Source organism: Heterodontus francisci, chromosome 12 (genome assembly GCF_036365525.1).
Source record: "Heterodontus francisci isolate sHetFra1 chromosome 12, sHetFra1.hap1, whole genome shotgun sequence".
Lineage (NCBI taxonomy): Eukaryota > Metazoa > Chordata > Chondrichthyes > Heterodontiformes > Heterodontidae > Heterodontus > Heterodontus francisci.
The window spans coordinates 104,789,685-104,805,238 of record NC_090382.1 but is presented as its reverse complement, the minus strand read 5'-3'; the positions used below and the strand labels follow the sequence as shown (position 1 = coordinate 104,805,238).

Here is a 15,554-nt window from a genome sequence, read left to right as displayed (position 1 = left end):
TGTAAATACTGACACACTCCCAGGGGCCCCCTATAAATACTGACACACTCACAGGGGCCCCCTGTAAATACTGACACACTCCCAGGGGCCCACTGTAAATACTGACAAATTCCAAGGGCCCCCTATAAATACTGACACACTCCCAGGGGCCCCCTGTAAATACTGACACACTCCCAGGGGCCCACTGTAAATACTGACAAATTCCAAGGGCCCCCTATAAATACTGACACACTCCCAGGGGCCCCCTGTAAATACTGACACACTCCCAGGGGCCCCCTGTAAATACGGACACACTCCCAGGGGCCCCCTGTAAATACTGACACACTCCCAGGGGCCCCCTATAAATACTGACACACTCACAGGGGCCCCCTGTAAATACTGACACACTCCCAGGGGCCCACTGTAAATACTGACAAATTCCAAGGGCCCCCTATAAATACTGACACACTCCCAGGGGCCCCCTGTAAATACTGACACACTCCCAAGGGCCCCCTATAAATACTGACACACTCCCAGGGGCCCCCTGTAAATACTGACACACTCCCAGGGGCCCCCTGTAAATACTGACACACTCCCAGGGGCCCCCTGTAAATACTAACACAATCCCAGGGGCCCCCTGTAAATACTGACACACTCCCAGGGGCCCCCTGTAAATACTGACACACTCCCAGGGGCCCCCTGTAAATACTAACACAATCCCAGGGGCCCCCTATAAATTCTGACACACTCCCGGGGGCCCCCTATAAATACTGACACACTCCCAAGGGCCCCCTGTAAATACTGACACACTCCCAGGGGCCCCCTGTAAATACTAACACAATCCCAGGGGCCCCCTATAAATTCTGACACACTCCCGGGGGCCCCCTGTAAATACTGACACACTCCCAGGGGCCCCCTGTAAATACTGACACACTCCCAGGGGCCCCCTGTAAATACTAACACAATCCCAGGGGCCCCCTATAAATTCTGACACACTCCCGGGGGCCCCCTATAAATACTGACACACTCCCAGGGGCCCCCTATAAATTCTGACACACTCCCGGGGGCCCCCTGTAAATACTGACACACTCCCAGGGGCCCCCTGTAAATACTGACACACTCCCAGGGGCCCCCTGTAAATACTAACACAATCCCAGGGGCCCCCTATAAATTCTGACACACTCCCGGGGGCCCCCTGTAAATTCTGACACACTCCCGGGGGCCCCCTGTAAATACTGACACACTCCCAGGGGCCCCCTGTAAATACTGACACACTCCCAGGGGCCCCCTGTAAATACTGACACACTCCCAGGGGCCCCCTGTAAATACTGACACACTCCCAGGGGCCCCCTGTAAATACTGACACACTCCCAGGGGCCCCCTGTAAATACTGACACACTCCCAGGGGCCCCCTGTAAATACTGACACACTCCCGGGGGCCCCCTATAAATACTGACACACTCCCAGGGGCCCCCTGTAAATACTAACACAATCCCAGGGGCCCCCTGTAAATACTGACACACTCCCAGGGGCCCCCTGTAAATACTGACACACTCCCAGGGGCCCCCTGTAAATACTGACACACTCCCAGGGGCCCCCTGTAAATACTGACACACTCCCAGGGGCCCCCTGTAAATACTGACACACTCCCAGGGGCCCCCTGTAAATACGGACACACTCCCAGGGGCCCCCTGTAAATACTGACACACTCCCAGGGGCCCCCTGTAAATACGGACACACTCCCAGGGGCCCCCTGTAAATACTGACAAATTCCAGGGGCCCCCTGTAAATACTGACACACTCCCAGGGGCCCCCTGTAAATACTGACACACTCCCAGGGGCCCCCTGTAAATACGGACACACTCCCAGGGGCCCCCTGTAAATACTGACACACTCCCAGGGGCCCCCTGTAAATACTGACACACTCCCAGGGGCCCCCTGTAAATACTGACACACTCCCAGGGGCCCCCTGTAAATACTGACACACTCCCAGGGGCCCCCTGTAAATACGGACACACTCCCAGGGGCCCCCTGTAAATACTGACACACTCCCAGGGGCCCCCTGTAAATACTGACACACTCCCAGGGGCCCCCTGTAAATACTGACACACTCCCAGGGGCCCCCTGTAAATACTGACACACTCCCGGGGGCCCCCTATAAATACTGACACACTCCCAGGGGCCCCCTGTAAATACTAACACAATCCCAGGGGCCCCCTGTAAATACTGACACAATCCCAGGGGCCCCCTGTAAATACTGACACACTCCCAGGGGCCCCCTGTAAATACTGACACACTCCCAAGGGCCCCCTGTAAATACTGACACACTCCCAGGGGCCCCCTGTAAATACTGACACACTCCCGGGGGCCCCCTGTAAATACTGACACACTCCCAGGGGCCCCCTGTAAATACTGACACACTCACAGGGGCCCCCTGTAAATACTGACAAATTCCAGGGGCCCCCTGTAAATACTGACACACTCCCAGGGGCCCCCTGTAAATACTGACACACTCCCAGGGGCCCCCTGTAAATACTGACACACTCCCGGGGGCCCCCTATAAATACTGACACACTCCCAGGGGCCCCCTGTAAATACGGACACACTCCCAGGGGCCCCCTGTAAATACTGACACACTCCCAGGGGCCCCCTGTAAATACTGACACACTCCCAGGGGCCCCCTGTAAATACTGACACACTCCCAGGGGCCCCCTGTAAATACTGACACACTCCCGGGGGCCCCCTATAAATACTGACACACTCCCAGGGGCCCCCTGTAAATACTAACACAATCCCAGGGGCCCCCTGTAAATACTGACACAATCCCAGGGGCCCCCTGTAAATACTGACACACTCCCAGGGGCCCCCTGTAAATACTGACACACTCCCGGGGGCCCCCTGTAAATACTGACACACTCCCAGGGGCCCCCTGTAAATACTGACACACTCCCGGGGGCCCCCTGTAAATACTGGCACACTCCCAGGGGCCCCCTGTAAATACTGACACACTCCCAGGGGCCCCCTGTAAATACTGACACACTCACAGGGGCCCCCTGTAAATACTGACAAATTCCAGGGGCCCCCTGTAAATACTGACACACTCCCAGGGGCCCCCTGTAAATACTGACACACTCCCAGGGGCCCCCTGTAAATACTGACACACTCCCGGGGGCCCCCTATAAATACTGACACACTCCCAGGGGCCCCCTGTAAATACGGACACACTCCCAGGGGCCCCCTGTAAATACTGACACACTCCCAGGGGCCCCCTGTAAATACTGACACACTCCCAGGGGCCCCCTGTAAATACTGACACACTCCCAGGGGCCCCCTGTAAATACTGACACACTCCCAGGGGCCCCCTGTAAATACTGACACACTCCCAGGGGCCCCCTGTAAATACTGACACACTCCCGGGGGCCCCCTATAAATACTGACACACTCCCAGGGGCCCCCTGTAAATACTGACACACTCCCAGGGGCCCCCTGTAAATACTGACACACTCCCAGGGGCCCCCTGTAAATACTGACACACTCACAGGGGCCCCCTATAAATGCTGAAACACTCCCCAGGGACCCCCTGTCCATACTGAAAAACTTCCAGGGACCCACTGCAAGTGCTGACACTCTCCCGACTACCCTTGTAAATACTGACACACTCCCAGGGGCCCCCTGTAAATACTGACACACCCCCAGGGACCCATTGTAAATACTGACACACCCCCAGGGACCCATTGTAAGTACTGACCACTCCCCAGGAACTCCCTGTAAATACTGACACACTCCCATGGACCTCCTGTAAATATTAACAGACTCCCAGGGGCCCCCTGTAAATACTGACACACTCCAGAGACTCCCTATAAATATTAACACATTGCAGGGGTACCCCTGAAAATACTGACATGCTCCCAGGGACCCCCCCCCCCCACTAAATATTAACACACTCCCGGGGACCTGCTGTAAATACGGACACAGGAAGGTTATTGTGTCATGATAAGGTGTCGGCCATTTAGGACTGAGGGTTGTGAATCTTTAGAATTCTCTATCTCAGATGGCTGTGGACACTCAGTCGTTGAGTATATTTGAGGCTGAGTTCGACAGATGTTTTGGCACTCAGGGGAATCAAGGGATATGAGGATAGGGTGTGAAAGTGATGTTGAGGTAGAAGGTCAGCCATGATCTTACTGAATGTTGGACCAGGTCCGATGGACCGAATGGCCTCAGTCTGCTCCTATGCCTTTAGTTCTTAATAGGATTTAATCCACAGCTCTCTTTGTTAAAAATCAGCCATGAAATATCCTGAGTGAAAGACAGATGAGGAACCATGTGGGAATTGAACCTGCCTCCATCCTTGTCTGTCATCACTGGGGGGGCGGGAAGGGATAGAGAGCGCTAATGTTCAGCACAATGCAGTCCTGAAACAAAGCGACCAGAAAGGTCTGTGGTCGATCCCAGGCCTGTGCTGTTAGCTGAGCGCAATAGGGAGCTTCAAATTGTGTAAGTGGATCAGACTAAAGAGGGGAAACACATGAGCCAGGGTCACTCGCTGATTCCATCCCCTTTGCCTGTTACTGTCTGAAGCAGATATTTCACACCTCGTCATCTTATTTCACTCTGAGCTGAACGTCTGACCCCAGATTACCTCTACCTCCAAGACCACCTACTTCCATCTCTGTAACATTGCCTGTCTCCTCTCCTGCCTCAGCTCAGCTGTTGCTGAAACTCTCATCCATGCCTTTGTTATCTCTAGACTCAACTATTGTAACGCACTCCCGGCCAACCTCCAGAAAATTGGCGTCATCCAAAACTCCGTCGCCTGTGTCCTTACTTGCACCAAGTTCCATTCACCCATCACTTCCTGTGCTCGCTGACCTACACTGGCTCTTGGTCTGACAAGACTCAATTTTAAAATTCTCATCCTTATTTTCAGATCACTCCATGGCCTCTCCCTTCCTTATTTCTGTAATCTCCTCCATCCCTACGATCCTCCAAGATTTCTGCTGTCCTCTAATTCTGGCCGCTTGTGTATCCCCAATTTTAATCGCTCCACCATTGGCAGCCGTGCCTTCAGCTGCCTGGGCCCCAAGTTCTGCAATTCCCTCCCTAAAGCTCCCAGACTCTCAACCTCTCTCTCCTCCTTTAAAACCTATTTCTTTGACCAAGCTTTTTATCACCTGCCCTAATATCTGCTTCTGTGGCTCGGTGTCAAATTAGGTGCTATATAAATACAAGTCGTTATCATTGTTGTAACCTTGACAGCCTGTAGGAGGTGCTGTGGGACAGATTTTAGCTGCAGAGCACAGCTAAAAGTTCAGTTTAAACAGTTCATCCATTCTCAGGCCAGAACCCAACACAGGGAGGAGGGTCTGCAGTACTCAGGCCAGACATGGGCCACTGGTCATTCTGTAGCGCCCTGGCAAGCAATCGCAGACCTGGGTAACACTGACCATGACCATCCCAGGGGCCTACACTTGGCGGTGCCGGTGATGGGGGGGGGGGTGTCATTTCAGATCATCCGCTCAGGGATTGTGAAGTGATCTCCCCATCACAGCAACTGTTAAACACAAGACAGGAATCAGAAGAGGAAGTGGGAGTCAGAGATGGGGAAAGAGACAGGGAGAGAGAGAAAGAGGAGTCAGAAAGAGGGAGAGAGTCAGAGAGAGGGGGACAGAGAGAGAGACAGAGAGAGAGACAGTGCGACAGAGTGGGAGGTCAGAGATAGAGCGACAGAGAATGGGGGTCAGAGAGAGGGTTAGAGGGAGGGAGAGAGCAACAGAGAGTGGAGGGTCAGAAAGAGAGAGCAGGGGGTGGAGCGACAGACGAAGAGAGACAGAGAGATAGAAGAGGAGGTCAGAGAGACAGAAAGAGAGAGGGCGACACAGAGATGGAGAGAGACAGGGAGGGGAAGGGCAGAGGGAGTGAGAGAGTGACAGCGAATGAGGGTCAGAGAGAGAGAGAGCACTGGGGAACAGAGGGAGGGAGAGATACAGAGAGGGTGCAGAGAGTTATACTGCCAGTCTGAGGGAGTTATACTGCCGGTCTGAGGGAGTTATACTGCCAGTCTGAGGGAGATATACTGCCAGTCTGAGGGAGATATACTGCCAGTCTGAGGGAGATATAATGCCGGTCTGAGGGAGATATAATGCCGGTCTGAGGGAGTTATATGCCAGTCTGGGGAGTAATACTGCCAGTCTGGGGAGTAATACTGCCGGTCTGAGGGAGTTATACTGCCGGTCTGAGGGAGTTATACTGCCGGTCTGAGGGAGTTATACTGCTGGTCTGAGGGAGTTATACTGCTGGTCTGAGGGAGTTATGTTGCTGGCCTGAGCCTCAAGCTCTGAATACTGCAGCACTGCACTAACACACTGCAGCCAGTGGGGGGAAGCACAGTCTGAGCAGATGGAGTAATTAATCTATTATTTCTAGATATGGATCTCCCTGGGCAGTCTCTCCCCAGTAACAGGACAGAGCCCCACATTCACTTCGCCCTTCTAATGATCAGTAGATTACAACTCTTAAACATCCGAAGTGGCCCCAACTGTGTTTTTAATACATTCATTCTCAGGTATTCGGCTTCACTGGCAAGGCCAGCATTTGTTACCCATCCCTAGTTACCTCTTGAGAAGGCGGTGGTGAGCCGCCTTCTTCAACTGTGACAGTCACAGTGCTGATAGGTCAGGAGATGGAGAATTTATCCCAACAATTACTGTTATATTTTGAAGTTGGGATGCTGCTATTTGGAGGGGATCTTGCAGATGGTGGTGTTCCCATGCATCTGCTGTCCTTGTCCTTCTAGTTGGTAGAGGTCGCGGGTTTGGAAGGTGCTGTCGAAGGAGCCTTGGTGAGTTGCTGCAGTGCATCTTGTAGATGGTACACACTGCTGCTACTGTGCGTCGGTGGTGGAGGGAGTGAATGTTTGTGGATGGGGTGCCGATCTAGTGGGCTGCTTTGTCCTGGATGGTGTCGAGCTTCTTGAGTTTTGTTGGAGCTGCACCCATCCAGGCAAGTGGAGAGTATTCCATCACACTCCTGACTTGTGCCTTGTAGATGGTGGACAGGCTTTGGGGAGTCAGGAGGTGAATGACCATGTGCTGAGTTCCCCAATCTCAGCCTGAGTTGTTCAAAGGACAGATAGAGTTTTAAAGATTTGCTTCAAGGGGAGGTTTATGGGAGCCACTGGACCTGAAAGGGTTGGAGGGGGGATTCTATTTATGATATTTACCTGGGGCATTTGTTAATTGTATAATATTTCAGTGTTTTGTTTTATTCAGCTGGTGGCCATTAACTGGGGATTCACTTGTGCTCCTATATAAAGGAGCAGACAGAAACTGCGGTGGTTGGGTTAGGAGATACATACTTGTCATGTGTTTCTCTGTAAATAAGGTGTGTAAAGACTAGGCACCAATTCTATCCTTCACCATCTGGCTATCTGGAATAGAACAGCATTGACCCCAGAAACAGTGAGCAATCGGCCTCCTGTATCCACATTTCAGTTTACTTTTCATACAATGATTAAGTATAGAGTAGGCCATTCGGCCCATTGTGCCTGTGCTGGTTCTTTGAAAGAGCTATTCAATTAGTCCCACACCCAGCTCTTTCCACAAAGCCCTGTAAAGTTTTTCCTTTCCGAGTATTTATCCAATTCCCTCTTGAAAGTTACTATTAAATCTGCTTCCATCACAGTTTCAGGGAGTGCACTCCAGATAATAAGCTGAAATCAAGAGGTGAGGTGAAAGTGACTGCCCTTGACATCAAGGCAGCACTTGACCGAGTATGGCATCAAGGAGCCCTAGCAAAACTGGAGTCATAGAACATAGAACATAGAACATAGAACATACAGCACAGAACAGGCCCTTCGGCCCACAATGTTGTGCCGATCCTTTGTCCTCTGTCAAGGACAATTTAATCTATACCCCATCATTCTCCTTTATCCATATACCTATCCAAAAGCCTTTTGAAAGTCCCTAAAGTTTCTGACTCAACAACTTCCCCGGGCAAGGCATTCCATGCCTCGACCACTCTCTGGGTAAAGAACCTTCCCCTGACATCCCCCTTATATCTCCCACCCTTCACCTTAAATTTATGACCCCTTGTAACGCTTTGCTCCACCCGGGGAAAAAGTTTCTGACTGTCTACCCTATCTATTCCCCTGATCATCTTATAAACCTCTATCATGTCACCCCTCATCCTTCTCCTTTCTAATGAGAAGAGGCCTAGAATGTTCAGCCTTTCCTCGTAAGACTTATTCTCCATTCCAGGCAACATCCTGGTAAATCTCCTCTGCACCCTCTCCAAGGCTTCCACATCCTTCCTAAAATGAGGCGACCAGAACTGCACACAGTACTCCAAATGAGGCCTTACCAAGGTCCTGTACAGCTGCATCATCACCTCACGGCTCTTAAATTCAATCCCTCTGCTAATGAACGCTAACACCCCATATGCCTTCTTCACAGCCCTATCCACTTGAGTTGCAACTTTCAATGATCTATGCACATAGACCCCAAGGTCTCTCTGCTCCTCCACATGCCCAAGAACCCTACCGTTAACCCAGTATTTTGCATTCATGTTTGTCCTTCCAAAATGGACGACCTCACACTTTTCAGGGTTAAACTCCATCTGCCACTTTTCAGCCCAGCACTGCAACCTATCCAAGTCCCTTTGCAGACGACAATAGCCCTCCTCGGTATCCACAACTCCACCAACCTTTGTATCATCTGCAAATTTACTGACCCACCCTTCGACTTCCTCATCCAAGTCGTTAATAAAAATCACAAACAGGAGAGGACCCAGAACTGATCCCTGCGGCACGCCACTGGTAACTGGGCTCCAGGCTGAGTATTTACCATCTAAGACCACTCTCTGCCTTCTATCAGTTAGCCAATTCTTAATCCAACTGGCCACATTCCCCACTATCCCATGCCTCCTGACTTTCTCCATAAGTCTACCATGGGGGACCTTATCAAATGCCTTACTAAAATCCATGTACACCACATCCACTGGTTTACCCTCATCCACTTGCTTGGTCACCTGCTCAAAGAATTCAATCAGGCTTGTGAGGCAAGACCTACCCCTCACAAAACCGTGCTGACTGTCCCGAATCAAGCAGTGTCTTTCCAGATGCTCAGAAATCCTATCCCTCAGCACCTTTTCCATCAACTTGCCTACCACCGAAGTAAGACTAACTGGCCTGTAATTCCCAGGGTTGTTCCTATTCCCTTTCTTGAACAGGGGCACAACATTTGCCACCCTCCAATCACCTGGTACCACCCCCGTCAGCAGAGAAGATGAAAAGATCATTGCCAGCGGCTCTGCAATTTCATCCCTTGCTTCCCATAACATCCTTGGATATACCCCGTCAGGCCCGGGAGACTTGTCTATCTTCAAGTTATTCAAAAACCCCAACACATCTTCCCTCCTAACGAGCACTTCCTCGAGCTTACCAGTCTGTTTCACACCGTCCTCTTCAGTAATACACCCCTTCTCATTCGTAAATACCGAAGAGAAGTACTCATTCAAAACCTCACTTATCTCTTCCGGCTCAACACACAGTCTCCCGCTATTGTCCTTGACCGGACCTATGGTCCCCCTGGTCATCCTCATATTTCTGACATACGCGTAAAAGGCCTTGGGGTTTTCTTTTATCCTACCCGCCAAGCATTTTTCATGCCCTCTCTTAGCTCTCCTAATCCCTTTCTTCAGATCCTTCCTGGCCATCTTGTATCCCTCCAGAGCTATGCCTGTGCCCTTTTTCCTCAACTTTATATACGCATCCTTCTTCTTCCTAACAAGACTCTCAACCTCTCTTGTCAACCACGGTTCCCTCACATGACCATCCCTTCCCTGTCTGACAGGGACATGCTTATCAATGGCCCCTACTATCTGCTCCTTGAAAAAGTTCCACATTTCGACCGTGCCCTTCCCTGCCAGCATATGCTCCCAACTTATGCTCCTCAGTTCCTGCCTGACAGCATCATATCTACCCTTCCCCCAATTGTAAACCTTGCCCTGTTGCACATACCTATCCCTCTCCATTACCACAGTGAATGCTACAGAATTGTGATCACTATCTCCAAAGTGCTCGCCCACCAACAGCTCTATCACTTGCCCTGGTTCATTACCTAGTACCAAATCCAATATTGCCTCCCCTCTGGTCGGGCAGTCTACATACTGAGTCAGAAAAGCTTCCTGGACATACTGCACAAACACTACCCCATCCAAACTATTCGATCTAAAGAGTTGCCAATCAATATTTGGGAAGTTGAAATCCCCCATAATTACTACCCTGTGACTTCTGCTCCTTTCCAAAATCTGTTTCCCAATCTGCTCTTCCACCTCCCTGCTGCTATTGGGGGGCCTATAGAAAACTCCCATCAAGGTGACTGCTCCTTTCCTGTTCCTGACCTCAACCCACAGTGCCTCAGTCGGCAGATCCTCCTCGAAAATTCTTTCAGCAGTTGTTACACTATTTCTAACTAACAATGCCACCCCCCCACCTCTTTTACCACCATTCCTAATCTTATGAAAACATCTATAACCAGGTACCTCCAAAAACCATTCCTCCCCCTCACCTATCCACGTTTCAGTGATGGCCACAACATCGTAGTCCCAAGTGCCCATCCACGCCTTCAATTCACTCCCCTTATTCCTGATGCTTCTTGCGTTGAAGTATACGCACTTTAACCCTTCTCCGTGCCCATCTGTCCTCTGTGACAGTGCTACCTTCCCCAATACCTCACTACACTCTTTGTCTTTCTGAGTGGACCCACTGGTCCCTGGATTACAAGTCCGGTTCCCATCCCCCTCCCAAACTAGTTTAAACCCTCCCGAACAGTACTAGCAAACCTCCCTCCCAGGATATTGGTGCCCCTCTGGTTCAGATGCAGCCCGTCCTGTTTGAACAGGTCCCATCTTCCCCAGAATGCAGTCCAATTATCCAAGAACTGGAAGCCCTCCCTCCTACACCATTCCTGCAGCCACGTGTTCAGCTGTGCTCTCTCCCTATTCCTAGCCTCACTATCACGTGGCGCCGGCAACAAACCAGAGATAACAACTCTGTCCGTCCGAGCTTTCAGCTTCCAGCCTAACTCCCTAAACTCACTTCTAACATCTGTGCCACCCTTCCTTCCTACGTCGTTGGTGCCAATGTGCACCACGACCTCTGGCTGCTCCCCCTCCCCTTTAAGGATCCTGAAGACGCGATCACAAACATCACGGACCCTGGCACCAGGGAGGCAACAAACCATCCGTGCGTCTCGCCTGCGCCCACAGAACCGCCTGTCCGTACTCCTCACCATCGAGTCCCCGATGACTAGTGCTCTCCCATTCTCCCTCCTTCCCTTCTGAGCCACAGTGCAGGACCCCGTGCCAGAGGCCCGGTCACTGCAGCCTGCCCCCGATAGGCCGTCCCCCCCAACAGTATCTAAAACTGTATACTTGTTGTTGAGGGGAACGACCACAGGAGATCCCTGCACTGACCTCTTCCCACCTCTAACTGTTACCCAGCTGCCTTTGATTTGTGGAGTAACGACCTCCGTGTAGCTTCTATCTATCAACCCCTCAGCTTCCCGAATGATCCTCAGTTCATCCAGCTCCAGCTCCAATTCCCTAACACGGTCTGATAGGAGCTGGAGACGGATGCACTTCCAGCAGGTGAAGTCGGCAGGGTCACCGGAGGTTCCCCTCACCTCGAACATTCTGCAGGAGGAGCAATACACTACACTGGCTGCCATTTCTTTTATTCAATTACCCCTTAGTTAAGTACAACTATAGATATTAACAAAAACAGTAAATAGCTTACCTGCTCAGCTCCGCACCTTTAAGGAAAATACCTACCCAGGAGTCCTCGCTGCCGACCAGCTTCCGGTTCCTCCGGCGCCAAAAGAAACTCAAAGACAAGGAAAACAGTAAGTAAAACAGTAAGTACTTACTTTTAAAACACAGCTCCTGATGCCTTCACTCACCCAACGAAGAGTCGCTACCTTCTCCTGCTGCTCCGCCGGGAAATGAGGCCGAGTCCACGGAGCTCCGCACCTTTAAGGAAAATACCTACCCAGGAGTCCTCGCTGCCGACCAGCTTCCGGTTCCTCCGGCGCCAAAAGAAACTCAAAGACAAGGAAAACAGTAAGTAAAACAGTAAGTACTTACTTTTAAAACACAGCTCCTGATGCCTTCACTCACCCAACGAAGAGTCGCTACCTTCTCCTGCTGCTCCGCCGGGAAATCAGGGGGAAAACTCTCTGCTGGTTGGAGTCATACCTAGCGCAAAGGAAGATGGCTGTGATTGTTGGAGGTCAATCATCTGAGCTCCAGGACATCACTGCAGGAGTTTTTCAGGGTAGCGTCCTAGGCTCAACTATCTTCAGCTGCTTCATCATTGACCTTCCTTCAATCATAAGGTTGAGCACCATTCGTGACTCCTCAGATACTGAAGCAGTCCGTGTAGAAATGCAGCAAGCCCTGGACAATATCCAGGCTTGGGCTGATAAGTGGCAAGTGTCATTCGCACCACACAAGTGACAGGCAATGAACATCTCCAACAAGAGAGAATCTAACCATCTCCTCTTGACATTCAATGGCATTACCATCGCTGAATCCCCCACTATCAACATCCTAGGGGATGCGAAACGTTAACTCTGCTTCTCTCTCCACAGATGCTACCAGATCTGCTGAGTATTTCCAGCATTTCTTGTTTTTATTTCAGATTTCCAGCATCCACAGTATTTTGCTTTTAGCCTAGTGGCCACCATTGACCATAAACTGAACTGGAGTAGCCATATAAATACCGTGCCTACAAGAGCAGGTCAGAGGCTAGGAATCCTGAGGCGAGTAACTCACCTCCTGACTCCCCAAAGCCTGTCCACCATCTACAAGGCACAGTCAGGAGTGTGATGGAATACTCTCCACTTGCCTGGATGGGTGCAGCTCCAACAACACTCAAGAAGCTCGACACCATCCAGGACAAAGCAGACTGCTTGATTGGCACCCTATTCACAAACATTCACTCCCTCGACCACCGATGCACTGCGGCAGCAGTGTGTACCATCTACAAGATGCACTGCAGCAACGCACCAAGGCTCCTTAGACAGCACTTTCCAAACCCGCAACCTCTACCACCTCGAAGGACAAGAGCAACAGATGCATGGGAACACCACCATCTGCAAGTCCCCCTACAAGTCACACACCATCCTGACTTGGAACTATATCGCCGTTCCTTCACTGTCGCTGGGTCAAAATCCTGGAACTTCCTTCCTATCAGCACTGTGGGTGTACCTACCCCAAATGGACTGCAGCGGTTCAAGAAGGCAGCTCACTACCACCTTCTCAAGGGCAATTAGGGATGGGCAACAAATGTTGGCCTGGCCAGCGACACCCATAAACCCATGAATGAATTTTTTAAAAACTCACTGCGTAAAAAAGTATAATTCTCCTTATTTCTGATTTCTTTGCCAATCACCTTAAATCTATGTTCCCTGTTTACAGACCTTCCTGCTACCAATGGAAACAACTTCTCCTTATTTACTCTATCAAAACTATTCATGAGTTTAAACAACTCTAACAAATCTCCTTTTAACTTTCTCTTCTCTGAGGAGAGCAACTCAAGGTTCTTCCATCTCTTCACATAACTGAAGTCCCTCATCCCTGGTATCATTCTAGGAAATATCCTTTGCATCCTTTCCAAGGCCTTGATATCCTTCCTAAAGTGTAATGCACAATACTCCAGCGGGGGACTAACCGGTGTTTTAGAAAGGTTTCACATAATTTCCTTGCCTTTATACTTTATGTCTCTGTTTATAAAACAAAGGATCCCATACACTTTTATAAAAGCTTTCTCAGCTTGTCCTGTTACCATCAGATTTGTGTACTTAGATCCACCGGCCTGTGTTCCTGCACCCCCTTTACAATTGTACCATTTACTTTCTATTGCCTCTCCTCATTCTTCCTACTGAAATGCACTACACTTTTCTGCCTTAAATTGCATCTGCCATCTGTCTGACCATTTTACCAGTTTGTCTCTGTCCTCCTGAAGTCTGCTACAATCCCCATTATATATTTCTATGGCGCAAAATAACTCTTACAGCGGGGTCCCAATCGAGCACAAACCCAAATCTCACTCAAGTGTTAAGAGGACAACTTTTGCAAATCTCTCCGTGTCTTTCTCTGTTACTCACCCATTTTTTTCTGTGTCACTCTCTATTAATCTCTCCCATTCACCCTGTGTTCATTCGTCAGTCGGTGTGACAGTCGGTGGGATGGTCTGTGTCACGGTCGACCAGACGCTTGGTGTGATGCTGAAGAGCATTTAGGGATGGGCAATAAATGCTGGTCTTGCGAGCGATGCCCACATTCCAAGGACGAAATTTTAAAACACTGCAAGCTCTTGGGTAGATAATGGATTGAGGTCACACATTAAGTGTGGAGCACAGAATCAGGCCATTCAGTCCAACTACTCTCTGCTAGCATTTATTCTCACAAGAGACCCCTCCCACCTTACGTTATCTCATCCCATCAGCATATTGAATGAGACCTGCCTGCATACTTGTCACAGACACACACAGAATCATTCACATCCCACATGCACATAGACACACACTTTCTCAAACACACTCACACCCACACAAACTTTCTAACACTCACACTCTTTCACTCACACCAGTCAGTTCTGCAGGAACTTGCTCTGAAGAAAACTTACTCTTTGGCAGTTGACCGGAGGAAACCTGTGAACTCTGGTTTCTTGCTGACTCCATGAATTATTTTGCTAACAGCTCTGTTAACAAAGGGAGGGGAAGGGATTTTAAAACACCAGAACTTTTTTTATTAACAACAGGAAGTGAAATGAATTTGCTGTCAGTTTATATAAATGTTGTAAACTCACAGATTTTGCTGTGTGGACAGAGGGAGTGAAAGCAACCAAATTAAATAGGTAAACCCAGGCTGTATGAGATTAATGTTTGATGTTCTAACCCATTAACACTGGGAGTCACTCATTGAATAGGTTGACACTGTGAGTCGCTCATTAAACAATTAACACTGGGAGTCACTCACTAAGACAGGTTATACTGAGAGTCATTTGTTAAAGCATTAACTCTGAGAGTCACTCATTAAATTATTAACACTGGGAGTCACTCAGTGAACAGGTTGGCACTGAGGTTGTGTGCAACTTTTGTTATGTGGAATTCTATGTGTTGTAGCTTCACCAGGTTGGCACCTCATTTTTAGGTATGCCTGGTGCTGTCCTGGCATGCTCTTCTATCTCCTCATTGAACCAGGGTTCATCCCCTGGCTTGATGGTAATGGTAGAGTGGGGGATATACCGGGCCGTAAGGTTACAGATTGTGGTTGAATACAATTCTGCTGCTGCTGATGGCCCACAAGACCTCATGGATGCCCAGCTTTGAGCTGCTAGATCTGTTCTGAATCTATCCCATTTAGCACGGTGGTAGTGTCACACAATACAATGGAAGATATCCTCAGTGTGAAGATGGGACTTTGTGTTCACAAACACTGTGAGGTGGTCACTCCTACCAATGCTGTCATGGAGAGATGCAACTGCGACAGGTAGATTGGTGAGGACGAGG

General features: G+C 49.9%; 1 protein-coding gene across 2 annotated transcripts in view; it reads right to left on the bottom strand.

Moving 5' to 3' along the window:
- trim105 (tripartite motif containing 105) overlaps positions 1-14,805 on the bottom strand; it is a 59,333-nt gene extending 44,528 nt beyond the window's left edge. The window contains exons 1-2 of one of the 2 annotated variants that reach the window (XM_068044011.1): positions 14,669-14,805; positions 14,148-14,355 (exon numbers count right to left, since the gene is read on the bottom strand). The gene's annotated coding sequence lies outside the window, so the exon portion shown is untranslated. Of the gene's footprint in view, positions 1-14,147; positions 14,616-14,668 lie in introns of those variants that run through there. The other variant, XM_068044009.1, reaches the window with a different exon arrangement.
- Between the last annotated feature and the right edge of the window lie 749 nt (positions 14,806-15,554).